This window comes from Ochotona curzoniae, unplaced genomic scaffold, assembly GCF_017591425.1.
Source record: "Ochotona curzoniae isolate NIBS_2020 unplaced genomic scaffold, NIBS_Ocur_1.0 contig_883, whole genome shotgun sequence".
In the NCBI taxonomy this organism is placed as follows: Eukaryota; Metazoa; Chordata; class Mammalia; order Lagomorpha; family Ochotonidae; genus Ochotona; species Ochotona curzoniae.
In genome coordinates, this window is record NW_024466599.1 from 40,130,227 (window position 1) to 40,148,155 (window position 17,929).

General features: G+C 41.3%; 1 pseudogene; it reads left to right on the forward strand.

Annotated features, from left to right (window-relative positions):
- The first annotated feature begins 15,952 nt into the window (after positions 1-15,952).
- LOC121164938 lies at positions 15,953-16,442 on the forward strand (annotated as a pseudogene).
- The last annotated feature ends 1,487 nt before the right edge of the window (positions 16,443-17,929 follow it).

Genomic DNA, 17,929 nt, shown 5'->3' on the forward strand with positions numbered 1-17,929 from the left:
AATACAATAGCTGAGTATGGGTCCAGTGCAGTGGCCTAGTGGCTAAATTCTGGCCTTGCACACACCAGGATCCTATATGGGCATCAGTTCATGCCCCATATGCTCCACTTTCCATCCAACTCTCTGCTTGTGGCCTGAGAAAGCAGTGCAGGAAAATCCAAAGCCTTGGGACCCTGTACCCACCTAGGAGACCAAGAAAAATCTCCTGACCCCTGGCTTCAGATTAGCTCAGCTCAGGTTTGCTCCAACCGTTGTGGCTACTTGGGGAGTGAACCAGCGGACAGATCTTTCTGTATCGCTTTCTCTCTGTAAGTCTGACTTTCCAATAAAAATACATGAATCTTTATTTTTTAAAAAAAAGCCTGTATATGAGTCCCAGCTCCTCCTCTCATTGCAGTTTGTACTAGTGCATGCCCTGACAAGCAGCTAGTGATGGACCAAATACTGAGCTGCCTGTCACACCTGTAAGTGACCTGGACTCAGTTCTAGGTCCCCTGCTCTGGCCTGACCAAGTCTTGGCTAAAGTAATAGTTGCGGAACAAACCAGGAGTTGGAAGACCTCTCTTCGTAATTTCAAACTGAAAAACAAAGACTAGTGAGGAAATTGACTTAAAAAAAATTGAAATCAATGTATAAATTTCTAATATACATTCTCCATGAATATTTTTAACAGCCTTTATACATACTCAACTTCAATGTGGCTATTTGTTTTTAATATTCCTATGTGGTGTACAGGAAACAGTATTTGTTTTCTAAAATATTAGAGGAAAAAAATCAATTTTTAGTATATATGCTGCCTAAGTGAACACAAGAAAAAAACAAAATATACCCCATTAATCATTATTGTTAAAAGAAAAGCAAATCTCATTCTATGCAGGATCAAGATAAGTTGAAAAAGCTACAACTCAAAGTCAACCCCACATAGGAAGATAGCCCATTGCCATTACTATTAAAAATAACAGCCATAATAAAAAAAATAACAGTTTAATTCATACTACTTCATTTAATCTTCAAAACTTCTACTAGCTGCATCATAAATCAAAACTCGGGAAGGCTTGTCATTATTTGAGAACTGCTATAACCTGACACTATAGATATGGAAATGAAATAAGCTTTTATTTAGGGAGAATAGAATACGATGGAAGTCACAAAGCAGAAGGCCCACTGTAGCAGCACCTGTGCATGCTGGGAGTTCTCCAAAGGTGGGGAGATTGGATGGAGAGCAAAGAGACTCCAACATAAGCATCAGAAAGTGGCTCTTTGTCTACACAAATCCTAAGCCCCACCCCTCTGTTTCACTTAGTGTCCAGAGTCTCTGCAGATAGAAACACACAGAAAGACCTTGAAACATTTTTAAATAAGATTTAACTATGAAGACTCATGAAGATTCTTGACTTAATTTAGGGTCATTATTTCTCCAGCCCAAAACAAGTGTTACTCTCATCTCTGAATCAAATCAGGAGCTATAAATGAATGTTTCTCAGGAATGTGCAAACTAGATGACAAGAGGAATTCTGCATGCTCAAGTCTTCCTGACACTGGCATTGCTGGGTTTGATAGTTCCCCTGTTCCTTTGCTTTCCACTGACTTTATGTCCATACTAAACATAAATTCAGAATAATTTGCTTGCAGTTACCTTACTCTGAGAGCTTCCCAAATGATCCATCAGCTTCTACCATCCCTAGACACCCCTTTGTGTGACCAAGCAGCAATGATCATATTAGGACCAGTTCCATTTCAATTTTTTTGGCATATGACCCATCTCTAGTGAACATCCACATTAAAGCACCAGCAGAGAGTGAAGTCTTCCTGATAATGTTTTATTAAAATAGCTTTTTGAAGGGGCTGGTGTCATGGCTCAACTGCTTAATACTCTGCCTGCATGTGCCAGCATCCCTTATGGGCACCAGCTTGTATCCCAGCTGCTCCACTTCTGATTCAGCTCCCTGGGAAAGCAGTGGAGGATGGCCCAAGACCTTGTGCCTATGCACTCACGTGGGAGAGCTAAAGAATCTCCTGGATCTTGGCGTCAGATTAGCTCAGCTCCAGCCACTACAAGTCATTTGGGGAGTGAACCAGTGGATGGAGGATCTTTCTGTCTCTCCTCCCTGTAAATTTGCCTTTTCAACAAAAAATAAATAAATCAGTTTAAAAAAATTTTAAGGGAATGGCTATTTTGATGTTTGTGCTTATTTGTGAACTTTGAGAAAGAGAATGAATGGGGGCCAGCGTTGTAGCAATAAGGAGATAAGCAGCTGCTGCCTCTAATGCTGGTATCCCATGTGGATCCTGGTTCAAGTCCCAACTGCTCTGCTTCTGATTTGCATTTCTGTAAATGCACCTACAGAAGCAGTGGAGGGTAGCCCAAGTGCATGGACCCCTGTACCCATACAGCAGACTCAGATGGGATTCTAGGTTCCTGGCTTCAGCCTGTCCTAACCCAATAATTTTGGCCATTTGGGGAGTGAACCAACAAATGGGAGATCAGTTCTCTCCATAACTCTCTCTCTCCCCCAAAAATGCCTTTTGAATGAATAAAATAAATCTTTTTTCAAAAGATAATGAATGAGCAAACTTTGAAGATGGGGAGACAAGCAAACACTACAATAGCCACCAACTCTTTCCTTAAAGGAGAAAAACCATCACATTCCTATTATGAGAAAGGATCATTGTGGTAATGTGGATTGTTTTCCAGATGCACAATATCAACTTCACTTTACTATTGTATTATTTGTGAGAAGCCAATGCTAGACTTTTGCCTATGCAGAGTCCAATGTCAGAGATTTCTTACTGTTTTATCTGAATTCCTGTGCCTCACGCTTTAATTGTTTTTCTATCTTATTCCAAGATGCAATCAGCCTCAGGACAAGGAGATATAAATGCAACATTGCATCAGAAAAAAAAAACATTTAGTGATATTTTACTGGTAATGTGGTAACACCAACTCTGAATAAAAAATGAACTCTAGTTATTTAAATTGGTTGTATGATGACACTGTTTATAACCTTATAATGAGCTAAAGAAATAGGTGCCAAACCACTTCCAATATCCAGTGAATAAAATGCCATTCTACATTGAACAAATGCACCTGAACTGCTGCTGCAGTGACAGGCCCACCGGAAATGCCTTTTGACGGCTGGAAAGTCAGTCTGCCACCTGTCCCCAGGCCTGCTCAGGACCAGGAATGATGTGCAGCAGTAAGTTGTGCCCTAGGCATCAAAATGGCAGGAAGGGAATGCAAGTCAAGTGGGGCATAAAACCTCACTACGAAGCAGAAAACTATCAAATTGGGTGGTTCAGTAGCTTTCACTTTGGGATCTTTTCAAGCTGAGCTAACAGGGACCTGGGTAGACCCTTCAGGAGGAACTGCTGCAATGCACTGGGGCTAGAAAAGAAAATGAAGGAGCCTCGGGCAATGTCTCTTTCCCCATTCTCAAGCAAAAAAATCTCATGTGCTAACTTATGCTAAAAAGAAATTGTTGAATATTTTCATTTCTAGGGGGAAAAAGAATAGACATTTGAATACTGGGACAACTTTTGGGAAGAACCCCATACAACAAACATTCATTTAGTAATTCATTTAGCTGTGTAAAAATCCTAGGCCCCGGCAAAAAATAATGTCAACTTATAAGATATGATCTCTTTGCTGGAATACATAAATGCTTATACAAGTAACTATAATAAAATTCAGAATTCAATGGTTACTAAAGCAGAGATATAAACTAGGGTCTTCATGCCACCCACAGTGATGAAGAGACCAGGAGAGGCTTCAGGGAAACCATAGTATTTTAGGCAAGCCTTTTAGTCTAACATGGATGGTAACAGATGGAGAGGACATGGGAGGGCACCCCAAGCTGCGAGCACAGCTGGGAGCAAAGGCAGCAAAGACTCAGTGGCACGGACATGCAAAGTACATCTGGGAAGCAGAGCATACTCCCTGTGGTCTGGAAGCAAATGTTGGAAGGGAAGATGATGCTTCCTGGTGTATATTTCAAACGAGGAACAAAAGCTACACCAGCGTATAGTGTGCATTCAAGCAGAAGTGGCCAACACTCCCCAAGCTCACACCCTCGTCTAATCATCTCTCTTGGAGTCTGGGTGGAACCTGTGACTCACTCATAAACAACAGACTATGTCACAAGTAACAGGATATCCCTCTTTGATCAGGTTACATCATAAACTTCAGTCTGCAGCTCTCAAGTTCACTTTTTTTATTTTGAAGAGCCTCTCTGATCAGACAGAAGAGGGACCCTCTTCCATGCACCTCAGAGAACTAAGTTCTCGTGTTACAAGATGAGCAGCCTCTAGAAACTGTCAGCAGCCCTCCAACCAACAGCCAGAAACAGAAGAGAAAGACAAATTCTGGCAACAATCAGAGGGAACCTGGGAGATCTTATCCCAGTCACACCTCATACGAGGACACAAATTCAGGCCCAAAATAATATTGAGTCAGATATGTCCCTCCCCAAAGGCTCTAAAACGCCTTGCTGAATTCCTGTGCCAAGGAAACTTAAAAAAACAGCTGGATGCTAAGGCACTATTTCGCAGTAATTAATCACACTGCAGAGAAAACTAATACCTTGGATAAATAATATTGAAAAGGGATTGTATTGAAGACAAGCCTTGACTATCAGGCTAAAGCAGTTGACTCCCTTCATTGAAGAATAATTATTCTTTAAAGCCAATGCACTGTTTTATTTCTGATGATTCTAGATATCCTGTTAAATGAGCTAACACGTAAAGTGTTCACTATGGTAGCTGTAGCATCATCGATGCCCCCAAGTAGTAACTAGTATCGCTATCGCTATTTTATCTATGGCAATAAACAAAGACATTTCCTCAAAAGAAAAAAAAAAGTGCTGTTTAGGACAATTTTTTTTTACCTAAAAACTACTGCTTTCCTTAATACTGCAGCTTTCAGTCAGCTTTGAGAATCTATGAAACTGCATACCAACCACCTCTGAGAAAAAATTGCACTTTCCTCCCCCCATAAACAAATATTCATTCCTTCACCAGGCATTGCTGTGCCTCAACTACAATGGACTCAATGAAAGGACTTGCTCAGCCTTGTGAAATATTCACAGGCTAAGGCACAGCCACTTTTCTCAAAGTTCCCACCCTGCACTGGGTGCATCTGTGGTATCCGCCTGATGTAAAAGCAGTCTCCTGAAACTGCCTGATTCAGTTTGGCTGCATAAATGGACACCTATGTGTTCTTAAATTTGTAAGATATTCACAATTAAACTGTAATGTTAACTTTCTGCATAGTAAAAATTGTTTAGTGGGCATGGAAATAAAATGAACAAATGTGTAGACCAAAGAATAAAAGATGATGTGCATGAAATTGGTAAAAACCTCATGCTTTCTTCACACATTCCATTCAGTTATCCTGAAATACATATTTTATATTTATGTATATGTATGTATAGATGTATGTATATTACATTCACACAGTGACTTGAAATTAATAATCAAATTTGCACATCATTTTTAATTAAATCCACATCGTTCTCATCTCCCCAGCTGTTGGGCCGGTGTTTCTGTGGCATACATCTGGCAGTACTCTGCATTCTCCACAGTCACCCATCCTCTCAGTCCCCAGACGCACCTGCTTCTGCAGCTGGTCGCCCAACAGGTGCAACGGAAAGCCTGCTTGATGGGCATTATAAACACCCCTGCTGTTGAGCATCTGTGAGGTAACAAAGGACCCAATGCTAACTTCACTGCTCCTTCCTCTTGCAGAAGTGAAAAACACCCTGTAAAATCGAAACATGCCAGAGTCTCCATTGGTGACCTCCCTTCTCTGGGAGAAACACTTTGGGTCAATGGGGTGTTAATAGCTGTACCACCTCCAAGGTTATTAGTGAAGGTCCCCACAGAAAGGCTGGTGGGGATGGTCTCAGTTGCTCTTGGTTCCTATGCCCTCAGCTCATGGCCTGAATGCTCCATCTCCATTCACCATAACCCAGGCACAGATCTCCTAATGATCTCCCCAGTTTGTGACCATCAACCACCTGGTTTTCATTGGGGAGCTTCCACAGCAATGCTGTGCACGCTGCTTTCAAATGAAAAACACGTGGAAGTAACATATACTGTGAGAATCACTATTGGCAATTCTTTTTTGATAGAACCTTAGGCTTTTCAAAGAAAGCCTGTTTGAGAACAATCATGAGCATCTTTTGGGTTTGATTTGGTTCGATTAGGCTACTATCCCAAACATTGAAAACTAGAAAGTTCAGATCATTTTTCCTGGGGTGACCTGAAAAATGTCTCATATGTTGAGAGCAACCATGCAATTAGTCCAGATACAATAAATACAGCCTCTAAAACTATGCTCCGTGGCACCCAGGTTAATGGACTAATGCAATAAAGCAATAGGCTACAATAAGAAATTTCAATACAATTAAAACCATAAAGCTAATGATGATCTGTTTCAAATGAAGCTCTAGATGAAAATAAAACACTAAAAGCCATTTCTTCATTAAACAGCTTTGGTTCCACTCATGTAGTTCACAGAGAATGTGAGTCATCTAAAGTGTAAGACACACAGGAAGGATAACACGTGGTGACAGCTGCTTCAACTCCGAAATTTATCTCAACATTCTCGCCTACATGTCAAGTGACTTCTCCCCCAGGCCTGTGAAGCACAGTTCGGGACCCATGCTGCTGGGATCGCCTTGTACCTTCTTATGCTACCTTTCAAACTATTTTCCAGGAATCATGCTGATTCCCTGAAATACGGGAGAATAGCCTACTTTAGCTACAGCAATGCCCTCACTTGCTTGTATCACCTTGTGGCCCATAGATCACAGTTGTTCTTCCAGCCTTGGGTGATTCCATTGCAGTTTCTTCAACTTACACAAAAACCTTCCTGGTCCTCTCCTGGCTTTCTCCCACTCAAAACTTCTCATCTTTTTTAAAAAAATATTTATTCTATTTTCTTTGAAAGGTAGATTTATAGAGAGAGAGAAAGAAAGACAAAAAAATCTTCCATCTGCTGTTCATTCTACAAACAGAAGCAACAACTGAAACTGATCTGATCTAAAACTAGGAGCCAGAAGCTTCTTCCAGGTCTCCCACTTGTGTACAGGGCCCCAAGGATTTGGACCATCCTGCATGTCTTTCCCAGGACATAAACAGGGAGCTGGATGTAAAAGGAAGGATCCAGGGTTGAACCAGCATTAATATGGGATGCTGGCATCAGAGATAGAAGCTTCACCTACTATGCTATGGCAAGCAGCCCCCAAAACTTTTAATTTTGCTTAAGCAGAAAGGTGTTAAACTCTGGAGGTACAAGTCCCCACCCAACAACAAACTACTTGGGAGTTATTTCCAATCAGTGAGAGCTAGAATGTCAAGGATCTGTGTGCTATATTTCCAAAGGCACTGCTGCCCAGGGAGAAGGAAAATGGCACACTCTAGTCTGAGTGTCTGCTGCTTGTGTGAGTCCAGAGGACATGTCTCTGGGTATAGAAGACCATAAAAGACAGACACATCCAATCGGGGCTTTCAGCAGAGCACAGCTATATGGAGTGAAAGCTCCGTTTGTGGCTTCCTTATGTAAAATGGTTTGTTACTCCTGTCCTTTATAGGTATTAGCCACCTGAAATCTTACTGCTTTGACAAGCAAGCCATGGGAAAATAAAATACTGCCTGTAAACTTAGTCAATGACGTTGAGTGTGAGAAGGGAAAAAGCAAGAACTTATTTCTTACTATTCTAGGTCAAACCCTGATGGCTCAGCACTGTGCTGGGTACCTCTCCTTGTGGCACCTGATGCACTCTCTACCCATTCTGCCTCTTCTCTGTGCCTCAAGAGGTTGGCATCCATGAATTAAATGGGGGCTCCTTGTCTCCTGCAAGATTAAACCCATGAAATACACTAGCAAGAGGAGTAGAGGTCCTGACAAGTGCCTCTGGATTGGCTGTGTGCTCTAATCAAGCGTCTTGGATTGGCTGTAATCAAGTGTGGTACAAACACGGAAATAAATAACAGTCATGAAGAGAGGGTTTTTTTTGGTTTGTTTTGTTTTTACTAACAGATCCCTCTGTGTGCAGGCATGGCAAAGAGGGTAACAGAGGAAACAGCTAGGTCTTTCTAGAGGTGGAGAGAATAAAAGGGAAAATTTCGGCAAGAGCCTGTGTTGTGGCTTCCACAGAAGGCAAAGAAGACATGGTAAGCAAACTCAGGATTAACTAGTTTGAACCATCTCAATGAATCTGAGGTACAGGAGCTGTCCTAAGTAAAGTGGTACAGGATCCTGGGGTGAACAGTCATCTAACACAGAAAAGTTCCATAAAGGAGACAGCTGGGGTATAGGCACCTAAGTTCATTGGTTTGCACATAAAAAGCATTATGCCCCCCGCCAGCTATTTCCCATCCCCAGCAATTATCTCACCCAGGCAGAGCCTGTACTGTCAGTCTTAACAGGGGCCCCAATGTCAAAGCATCAAAACACAGAAAAAGCAGCTGTCTACTGTTCTCACCTAAGCTCCAGGTCCTCTTCAGCAGTCCTGCTCCATGCAGCTGCCACCCCCACTCCCACCCTCAACCAAACTGTCCTTCTTGCCCCTCCACACCCCCTCACACTCCCACTTTACCTCCCTCCAGTTGATATCCTTTAACTCTGCATACCCCTTTGTAAACAAGCCCCTTTTCAAAATTCTCCTGGAATTCCCAGATTTTAGGAGTGTTGTATATTTCCTGCCAAGATAATCACTGATTCAGTCAAAACCAAAGCCTAAAAAGAAATTCCTTACCCAGCCAAATGTGGATTTGAGGAATCTAAAAAAAAAAAATATTTTTTATCTGACAACACTATGGAAACTGAATGCTCGCAGACATGCTCATTCCTGTAACAACATCCAATGAGATTCAGATGTCAGACACGGTTCTAGCCTAGCCTGTCCTCAGCCCTGAATCTTGTGCTCACCAGCAGGAACTATGTCTAACTAGTACCCCAAACTCCCCTACCAGGCTCACTCCCAGTCCTGGATCTCATGTGTGCTGACAGCTGCTGAGGCCCAGCCTAACATGGCTTTCCACCAGTTCTGGCACTCACCGGTAGATGCTATAGCCTAGCTCAGCCTGGTCCACCACAGGACCAGCTCTTACATGAATCGGCAGGTGCCACATCCTAGCCCAACCTGTCCATCCCCATTCTGGCTCTCACAAGCACAAGTGAGTGCTGCGGTCTAGCCCACCCCCAAAACCCAGCCCATACGCATGCTCAGTCCAGTCCAGCCCTAGCACTGACCAGCAGGAACTGCAGCCTAGCAGGAGAATCTCCAGAACACCCCTACCAGATCCATTCCAAGCCCCAGCTCTTGCGCATACTAGCAAGTGCTTCAACCCAGCCTGGAATAGCCCATCCCCAGTCTCAGCTCTCACTGGCAAACATTGCAGCCTAGACCAGTCATGCATGATCCACTCCCTGTCCTGGCTCTCATGTGTATATGCCAGCAGGTTCTAGAGCCTGGCCCAATCTCCAGTCTGTCCCCCAGACCTGAGCCACACAAATGCTGAGGAGTGTTGCAGACTTGCTTGGGTTGGTCTGCCCCATCCCCAACTATCATACTCCCCAGAGGGAGCTTCAGCCTAGCAGGGGAGTTCCCCAAGTTCCCTTATTAGGCCTACTCCCAGTCCCAGATCTCATGTGTTGCGGTTGAAGCAGAGGCCCTGTTTGGCATGGTCTGCCCCCAGGCCTAGCCAACGCACTTGCCAGTGGGTGCTATAGACTGGTCCAGCTCAGATTCCTCCCAACTCCAGCCCCTATTGTCAGTGAGTTCTGCCTTCTTCACAACAAATCTTTAAAAAATAATAATAGAATAGGCACTATGCTGGCACAGTGGTAGAAGTTAACACAAATTTGGCATTAACTAGTCCCAGAGTGCCCCTAGTTACTGGTTGCTTTTCTCTCAACAGTGTAACACTGGCCTAGATACAAGGCAATCTAGACAGTTGCCTACAGCTGGAGCTGTGAGTGTTAAAAGAAGATTCTCACTCATGCAATCTGGGGCAGAATATTGTGGTTGATCTTTGAACCACACTACAGGTAGCAAAGTACACCTAACCTTAATGTACCTAACCAATTTCCTATTATTAGAAATTTATGATTTTTCAACATTTTTCTATACTAAAAATAAGCTTCTTTGTCCATACATGTAAGTGCAAATTTCTGAATAATTTACTCTATAATAGGTGCATAAAAATTACTGAATCAAAAAGAACATAAACTCTTTAAATTCTTAATTCATGACTAAATTGATTTCTATAATTCCTTGCCAATTTATACTTCAAACAGTGATATATGAAAATGTATTTTACTATATCCATATCGACACTAAAAAATACCTTTGTTTTGGCCAATTCAATTGGTGGAAATAGCATCCCATTTCAATTTGCAATTCTTTATTAGTGAAGTTCAACTTTTTATATATTATTAATTGTTTATATTCTTCCCCCTATAAATTGCGAGCTTGATGGACTTAAGTTGTTTCCTCATCAAATATCTTCATGGATTTTTTCCCTCATCTTTATAAAACTACATTTCCAATTTTATAATTGAAGTAAGAGGGAAAGATAGAAGCCCCTTTAAAGTAATTCAGTTTATTGCTAAGCTGGGAAAACATACCCCAGTACAGACTTTCAAAAGGAGACTTCTCTAGTATTTCAGAGAGATTCTACCATAAAATTGAAATGGTATACTTTTTCTTCCCTTTAATATTGGTGTGTTTCAACTTATATCAGGCAAAAGATCTCATTCCATAAGGAATTATTGTTTACCCAGCAGTTTTTAAATTAAAAAACAAGCAAGCAAAGAGATAACTTTCTCACCCATGTTTCTCTACATTAGAGTGAACTAGTTGCACAAAGCTACAGCAATATCATAGTCAAACACTGATTCCATTGTATATATGAGTATTAAATGCTGTCTGGGGCTGGCATGTGAGACAGCAGGAAAAGCTGTTGTCTGCAGTGTCGGCATCCCATTTGGGTGCCAGCTAGGGTCCCAACTGCTCCACTTCCAATCCAGCTCCCTGCTGATGTGCCTGGGAAGGCTGCAATAAATGGCCTAAGATCTTGGACCCCTGAACCCCCATGGGAGGCTCTGATGACACTCCCAGCTTCGGCCTGGCCTGGTCCCTGTTGCTTCACCTATTTGAGAAGTGACCCACTGTATGGAAGATCTCTCCTCTCTCTGTCTCCTCCCCACTCCTGTAATAATAACTTTCAAATAAATAAGCAGGAAGGAAGAAAATGTTTCAGTCAAAGAAATATCAAGTTCAAAAGTCAATAAAGACTCCCTACTGTGAGTGTAAAGGTGCATTTTCAACAAATGAAACTATGATATTGGGGCCAGTATTGTAGTGCAGGCAGTTAAGCCACCAGCTAAAATGTGGGCATTCTATACAGTCAACAACTGAAGTCCCAGCTGCTCTACTTCCCATCCAGCTCCATGCTAATGTGCCTGGGAGAAAACAAAAAACAAACAAACAACAACAACAACAACAACAAAACAGCAGACTATGCCCAGGTGTTCAAGTCCCTGTCATCCATGTAGAAGATCCTGATGTAGTTCCAGTCTCCTGGCTTCAGGTTCGTTTTCTCTCTCTCTCTCTCTCTCTCTCTCTCTCTCTCTCACACACACACACACACACACACACACACACACACACACACACACACACATTCTTCCTCTGTGACTCTGCCTTCAAATAAATAAGAATCTTTTCAAAACAACTAGGGTATTTAAGTTTTCCATAACAAATGTGAACTGTGAACACTGATTTCAATATCTCACAATATTCAAAGTTAAAATAGCAAGCAATTATTAAATGCTTACCATGTGTTCCCTCTTTGTATGACATATACAGAAATATAAGTTGAGAGTAGATAGATTATATACATATATATACATATACATCCACATAAAATCTCATATATTCCAAGAAAGATATGGCTTAATCCTTGCCACTGACAACCTTGAAATCACATTACTCAAACTCATGATTCTTAAGACTAACTTTTAAGGGAAACTTCATATATTATCAGTGAACTGTAACTGAAAAAAAAAATCTCTCTGTAAAGCAGCTTTCAGTATATATCAAAGTTTTACAATTGCTTAGACTTTTAAGCTAGTCATTTCACTTGTGTGAATTTCTCAAAGAAAAATAAAATATAGGCACAAGGTTTGAAGTACAAAAATGTACACAGTGGTAATACAATGAAAGAATGACAACTTAAAAGCAGTCTACAAGTTTGTTCACCCAGCATACTCACACTGCATGAAATAAGAAGCAAACACGGGAAAACCAAGGGGGAAGGAAGTGGGAAGGAAACAAAGCAAAATATTGGGATCATTTATGTCTTATTTTTATATATTTTTCCAACTCTCCTATAATGAACATAAATTCTCATAAAATAATGTGTTGGAGGCTTTGATTCTAAAAACAAAAAAAATTAAAGGAACTATTGCTGACTGATTTGCTTTTGCTCCCTGGGATGTCTCCTGAAATGGAAGGGGAAGACTTGGCTGAGGAAACCTGAGAAGACAGACTTTTTCACCTTAGAGTATTCAGCAAAGGAAACGTCATAGGAAAGAGATCCTTAAAATAAATTAACTCCATAATATTGTAAACTGTTGTTGATGTTACGTTATGGCTTTTAACTGGTCGGGGCGATATTCTGCCACCTCTGCTTTTAGACCAGAAATGGTCTCCTCAAAAAACTGTTAAATTTATCTGGACAATAAGATACTGGACTCTTAAAAAAAAAGCTCATTTTTAGTGTTAAAATGTTGAAGTTCTTGGAAAGCAACTGGTGTAGTGCTTAAAACTCCTGCATTTCATTTCAGAGTGCCTTAGTTTAAGTCCTAGTTTTACATTTGATTCCAACTTCCTGCTAATGGACACCATGGAAGGCAAAGGTTCAAGTAGTTGGCTCCTGTCACACACACGGGAGACCTGGCTTGAGTTCTGGACTCTCAGTTTCAGTCTGACTCACAGACTGAACTACAGATGGGGGATCTTTCACTCAGTCTCACACACACATACTTGTGTACACACACACACACACACACACACACACACACACACATTTTTAAAGTTTTGACATGAATGCATAATTTTTCCATTGTCTGCAAAACTTTTCCATGAACATCTTTAAAGTCCTTCACATAACTTCATTTGATTCCATGACTCACACTACATTTATTATTCCATTTGTGGATTCTGTTTTTTGAGGCAAGTAGTTAGAATCCAAAAATGCAGAAGGAGTAATATCCATGTCCACTCCCTTTGTCTGCTACCCTGCACCTTAAAATAAAACCCTTGGGAATCCAAAGCAAAGACAATGTATGCTTCATTTGTCTCTATACCTTCCACATCAAGATTTTTTAACCATACAACTACTGACTTAGGGGTGAAGGGGAGTGGGGCAAGTAACTCCTAGTTGCAGGACTGTCCTTTGTCTTGTAGGACATTTAGCAGCAACCCTGCAGTTTCCAGCTAGATGCTGGAAGAACCCACCCAGTTGTGATGACTAACCAGAGAGTGGCAAACAGCTCCTAAAGGAGACAACCCTCTCATTGGGAATCCTGCTCTCCATCTAACTGACCCCAAGCACAGAGCAGACACTCAGTGAATACTTTCCTAACTAAAAGGGGAGGGGAGTGGATGGAGAAGACATTGGCCAGAACAATGGACTGAATGAAACTGTCCTCATGATACAGGGGTACTAAATTCAGGTCTCTGTCAATCAGATCCTAATGTAGTAGTCTTGAGAGTAGCATTTCACTATGAGACAGTTATAGCTCTTCAACTATCCATGAGACAGTTACAACTCAACAGTTCTGAAACATAGCAGATGCTCAATAAATATTTGATGATAAGACATACTAGACACCTATTTGGAGCAAGGTGTGTAAGTCTTTTAAATGCATTATTTCAAGTAGGTATAAAATGTTAAAGTCAATCTTTCTGGTGACAACAAAACCCAGAAAGATTACATAACTGTCTGATGATAGCTTTGGAACTGAAATGTAGCTAACTTCTGAGCCAGAGTACCAAGCCACAAAACATACCACAGCAGACATTGCCCTACAACAGACTGGTAGGGCAATATTATTTATATCCTGGAATAAATCAGAACTTAAGCCCTGGAATTATTTGTCAAGGAAATAAAAAATGACAACATTGGCTATGACAAACCTGAAAGACCTTCATCTCCAGGCCCCAAAGAGTATGAAGTTATAAACTCAGTGCCTCCAGATTATAAGGAAAGAATGGAACCTGATGAGAACAGCAGACACCCAGAGACAGTGTTTCTCGATATTAAGCACAGGAGCTTCTCACACCATCCAACTGTTGTGTAGGACAACAGACTCCAACGTGAAAAGAACTTCCTGTTTGCTGAAAGAAAGCAAAATCCCGCACTTCTTAAACTGATTCTTTGAAAATGCTTAAAAAAAAAAATTACTCAATGTTTAGAGAGAAGCAATGTGAAAGCGAAAGAAAACAATGAGCCAGATGCACTTTGAGCACCTCCAGGAGGTAGTCTCTGATCTGGTTCTTATTTTAGCACCTCCTGTGATATTGTGATTACTCCATGAATCAAACCAATCAATTCTGAACAACAGTAGGAAAAGATCAAACCTGATCGCCTCCTACCTTTTGGTCCTCAGCAAAGATAAGAAGCAGAAACATATAGACATCCTAGGTCCTCCCTTTATTCATGGGTCTTTTCCTTAGCATTTGTCACCTGCCTGAGATAAAGTCCCCAAGAACACTGGGGAATTCTCACCTGTCAGTATGCTACCCTCATGAGCCCAATCCAATGTTTTATTTACCGTTTGTTCGGCACTTCCCTCTACAAATGCCAAACATTCCCAGGGCGACCTCAGGTCACAGCGATCATCAGGATCAGGTGGGCTTTTGTTTCTGGAAGTGCCTTCACACTCTAAGTTATATCAAGTTTGACTTGCACCTGATCCTTTGACTCATCACAGTCTACACTAACCATCAACAGGACTCGGCAGCCAAAATTCTCAAAGGCTCAAGCCTAGGGATTCATTATAACATCACCATTGTTATTCTTCTCCAAGCCACTGTAATTTCTTACCTGCATTGTTGGCATCTCTGCTCCCACGTTTCCCTTGTAAACAGTTCACATAATCATGTCACTGTCTTTCAAACAAGTGCCAGTTTCCACCAGAGACCATGAAACTCCTACCTTACAGGATTCTTGTCTCTTCTCATCACCTCTGCTCCTCATACTGGCTTCACTGCTTTTTTCTAAATCTATGACTCATATTTCCCACCTTAAAACTATGTACTTGGTATTTCCAAAGCTCTGACCCCAGATTTCCTAGGTGTGATCCCTTCTGGAAACTCAAAACCCAGTTCAAAGCCCATCTCTGCAAGGCACCATCCCTAACATTACAACATACATTATTGTCCCTCCCCTCTAACCACTCTTGTATTTTCATCACAGCTCTTTATATCAAGTTAAAGAACTTATTTAACAAGTATCTAGAACAGTAGCTAAGAAGCCTGCATCTCACATTGTAGTGCCTGAGTTCAATACCTAGCTCCAGCTCCCACTCCAGCTTCCCTGGATGTGATGGGTCTATTGACTAGGTTCCTGCTACCCACATAGTGAACCAAGATTGATCTCTCTGTTTCGGTCAGGTCCAGTTCAGACTGCTGTGGGCCTCTGAGGAGTGAACCAGCAGAAGAGACCATGCACTTGCTCATATGCTCTCTCCACCTCTCAAATAATCTAATCAAGTTGATAAAATAAGATCTCATTTATTGATTTCATAACTTTTTTTTTTAAATCAGTCTTCCACTTGCTAGCAGAGAGGCACATGGCCTGATAATATTTAAGGCAAGCCACAAGTGAAATGGTAAATTTCCTGGTTACAAAAAAAAAAAAAAGTAAGGGGACCAAGATGCCAAAAGAAGAAAAAGCTAAGAGGAAAAAGACAGCCCCAGTCCGTTAGCATGAAGAAGCAGGAGGCCAAGAAGGTGGCAAATCCACTATTTGTGAAAAGACCTGAGAACTTTGGCATGAGACAGAAAATCCACCCCAAGAGAAACCTGACTTGTTTTGTCAAATGGCTATGCTACATCCAGTGGGAGTGAGGGTCATCCTGTGTGAGTGGGTGAGAGTGCCTCCTTCCATTAATCAGTTCTCTCAAGCCCTGGACTACCAGATAGTTATTCAACTGCTGAAGCTGACCAGTGGTGAAACAAGAGAAGCAGTGGCTGTTGCCCTGGGTAGAAAAGTAACTTGCTGGCAAAGGGGTCATCCCCACCAAGAAACGACCTATCCTACAAGCAGGGACCAACACTGCCACTACTTTAATGGAGAATAAGAAGGCTCAGCTGGTGGTAACTGCACATAATGTGGATGTGCTGTTTCCTGCCCTTGGCCATTAGTTGGAAAAAGCCCAAACCTGATAGAGAGGATGAGGTCAGCCCTTGCTGGGGAGATGACATTCTGGGTCCCAAATCTATGGCTCAAAAGTGCCAAGCTGCAAAAAGTCAAGGCGGAAGAACTTGAAACAAAGCTAAGATAAATGTACACTGTTGGGTCCTTTGTATAATAAAAAGCATCATCCTCAAAAATTAAAAAAAAAAAGACCTAGTGATGGGGGTAGGGGAGGCCTGGCACAATGGCCTAGAGGCTAAATCCTTGCTATGCACACAACAGGATTCCATATAGATACCATTTTGTGTTCCAGCTGCTCCACTTGCCAAGCAGCTCCCTGCTTGTAGCTTGGGAAAGCAGTAGAGAATGACCCAAAGTCTTGGGACCCTGCATCTACGTGGGAGACCCAGAATTCCTGGCTTCGGATTGGCTCAGCCCCGGCCATGGCAGCCACTTGAGAAATGGATCAGCAGACAAAAGAGCTCTCGCTCTCTGTACCGCCTTTTCTCTGTTGATCTATCATTCCAATAAAAATAAGTAAATCTTAAAATTAAAAAGGGTGGGACAGTGAGAGTCAGGCATTTGTCTTAGCAGCAAAGATACCTGTTAAAATGTTCACTTCTCATGCTGGAATATCTTGGTTCTCTGTCCTGGCTCCATACCATGTTCAAGTCTCCTACTGATATATACCCTGGGAAGCATCAGATGATGCCCTAGTAGCTGGATCCCTGCCACCATATGGGATACCTGGATTGAGTTCCTGACTTCAACCTGCCTACTGCCAGTTGCCTAGCTGAGGATTAAGTCAACAGATGGTGCTTCTCTCCCACTCTTCTCTTCATCCCTCTCTTCCTCTTTGCTTTCCAAATAAATAATTTTTTTTTAATTTAAGAAGAAACAGATAAAACTGATTAAACATTAATTTCAGCATTTTAATTTACTTAATATAATCAAAATATTATTTAAACATATAATGATTAAAAAGCACTAATAGTTTGTATTTTTCTTCATAACAAGATTTTAAATCTAACATTTAAAAAATATTTTTAGTACATATTAACTCAGACCAGCCAAGTCTCGAGTGTTCAATGTCCACATGTGGCTAGAGGATACCTTACTAAACACAGGATGTTGACAAGAAATTTGAGTCTGAATGAGCAACTAAAATCTCTGAATCTTTTTCATAAGAACTTATTTTCAGCCACTCCCCCATTTCCCATGCTCAAATTAACAAACTAACCCGGCTCTGAAGCCACAGCAAGTTAGGCCTTGATTAATTGGTAACATTTGGAAATCACTGCTGTAATTCTCCATCTAATCAAACTTTTATAAATTTTATTCTCATATCATTAAATCAGAATTCTTTGCTATATAACTTTACACAAAAAGGAAAACATTACTTATGATAGCTTGTTCTTGAGATGCTTGTTTATGGATATGGGAAAAACTACTCAACTCTTCCTGAAAAGAAACAAGCAACTCTGGGAAGATGAGT